The sequence below is a fragment of the Grammomys surdaster genome, unplaced genomic scaffold (genome assembly GCF_004785775.1).
Source record: "Grammomys surdaster isolate TR1022 unplaced genomic scaffold, NIH_TR_1.0 124073, whole genome shotgun sequence".
Classification (NCBI taxonomy): Eukaryota; Metazoa; Chordata; class Mammalia; order Rodentia; family Muridae; genus Grammomys; species Grammomys surdaster.
In genome coordinates this window covers 3,128-5,549 of record NW_021619173.1, presented here as the reverse complement: position 1 = coordinate 5,549, position 2,422 = coordinate 3,128, and the positions used below count along the sequence as shown (strand labels likewise).

At 45.1% G+C, this 2,422-nt stretch overlaps 1 pseudogene; it reads left to right on the top strand.

Moving 5' to 3' along the window:
• The first annotated feature begins 1,306 nt into the window (after positions 1 to 1,306).
• Positions 1,307 to 1,570, top strand: LOC114636440 (annotated as a pseudogene).
• The last annotated feature ends 852 nt before the right edge of the window (positions 1,571 to 2,422 follow it).

Sequence of the window (2,422 nt, the reverse complement as noted above, 5' to 3'; positions counted from 1 at the left end):
ATGTAGGTAATATTTCCAAATGCATCAGATACATACACTAAATATGTGCAATTTTACTTCAAGTATAACACTTTTCCACCACCATGCACACCTAGGAAATCTCTGCATCTCTGTAACTCCTTTTCTACCCTGAATCATGCCAAGGTACATGGTGTTAGTGGAAAGGTGAAAGGATTCTGATCAAGTATTACCAAAGGATGATCCCCATCAACTCCTTTATACTACTTTCACAACTATTTATGAAAGTTGTCACACAAAACTGAATGAGAAATGAATTCAAACCTTCTAGAAATCAGACCTTCAGTTTTCCAGTATGTCTTCCTACTGCACAGCAAAGCAATGCTTGTGTGTGCACAGTGGTAAGTGATAAGATTTTCACTGCCAGGGCTTCAGTGTCTTGCTGTCACATCTCATCCCATCCACCCTTTCACGCACTCATCCAGGGAATCCACACTCAGGTTGGGTAAAAAGCCATGGGCCTCTGCCCAAGTCAACACATGGACCAACTGAACCACAGTCTCAACCACAGGCTATTTCAAGCCAAGCAGATTAAGACTCAGCAGTCCTCCTGGCCTGGGGACAGTGCCCCCCATACTTACCATGACATGGCTTGTTGTCTCCCTTGCTGCTCTCTACAGCTCTATCAGGACAGTCCTGGAAAGAACCTGCAAGCTACCTCCCACTGGTTCTCCTGATTGCCAGGCCTGCCCAGAGCCCCTCATTAGCTTAGAAAACCAAGCTGGGCCTTAGGACAGAAGTAGCTCCTCTACTAGGGAATCAGAGATCAAATGACTCAGACAGCTGAGGCCTTCCAAGTTCTGCCCTTCCACCCTAGGGACAGACAGAGCCCTACTCTGGGAAATTTGTATTTTAGTAGAACTTTCCATTCTCCCAGAGTACTTCCTGTTACTCTTCCAAGGCACAGAGTCCTTTGTATGCACATTACATTACATACTCAATATTACAGTGGAGCCATCTCTACCTGGTAGCTGTGAAGTCCTGTAGCCAAACTTCTGTCAAATCAAACAGTAACCACAATTAAAGCAAAATGTGGCCATTAATTTGAAAGCAAGAATTGGTCAATGAGAGGTGAGTGAAAAGGGAAATGAAAAGGCATGGGTGGACAGTCGTGGTGCACGCCTTTAATCCCAGCACTTGGGAGGCAGAGGCAGGTGGATTTCTGAGTTTGAGGCCAGCCTTGTCTACAGAGTGAGGTCCAGGACAGCTGTCATACAAGCTGAACTCGACCGCACACATGCCCACCGCCGCCCTCAACCCTGGAGGTGTCCACTCACCATCTACTAGCATGGCGACTTCCTCTCAGTATCACCAGCTGCTGAGTGACTATGGACCTCCATCACTAGGCTATACCCAGGGAACTGGAAATAGCCAAGCGCCTCAGAGTAAATATGCAGAGCTCCTGGCCATTATCGAAGAGCTGGGGGAAGAGATCAGACCCACATATGCAGGGAGCAAGAGAGCCTTGGAGAGGCTAAAAGGAGGCATCATTCATGCCTGAAGCCTGGTTCGGGAGTGCTTGGCTGAAATGGAATGTAATGCCAGGTCCTAGCCCCTGGCCAGTCTGAAGGCCCATCTCACTACTCCCTGGAGATGAGAGGCTTTGTTCAAAATGGCAGTAAGTTTTCTACCACAGTCATTAAGCTCTGAACCCACACTCAAATGATTGGGAAGACATTTTGCAGGAACCGATGGTGTTCATTTAAGTAGTTAGGAATGACCCAGCTCTTTTTTCTTTCCAAGCATTTGAAAGATGTTTGTGAAGCCACTTCACAGCAAGCTATCCTTTGTCCCCAAATACCAGTGTCCCCTTTAACCTCCCTTTGGATACATTTTCCATTTGCATCACCCCAGTTGACTTCCTTTCCATGAGCTCACCTGCCTCTGAGGAGTTGAGTGCAGACAACAGCTCGTTTGCTTAGTAGCTGCCCCGCCTGTGTACAGTGTAGACCCTGCTTCATGGAGCTTCTCTGCTTAAGCATTTGCATGACTGAGTGCTTTGAGGTCAATCTTTAAAATGCACAGGTTATAAATACAGAAGAAAGAGCAATCTACCCAACCTACCAAGCACCCTGCAAATGTCCATCCTGAGACTGTAGATCTCAGTTCCGTGTGTACTGTGAGCCCATCACAACATCTGGAACAAAATGACTGAAAGTGTTGCATCTTTGTATTTATTACTTGACGTAATAAAGCTTATTTTCATTAAAAAAATTTCTCTTTAATGATAGCATAAATTCATCTGTATCTAATGCTCTTTTAGGATCAAGATTCATGTTATACTTTGAACAATTTAACATGGAATATGAAGTTGTGATCTAGGACGAGTTAAGGTGGAATTGGAAATTTTGATCTAGGACTAGTGCATCTGGGATATGATATTTGGATCTAGGACTAGTTAACA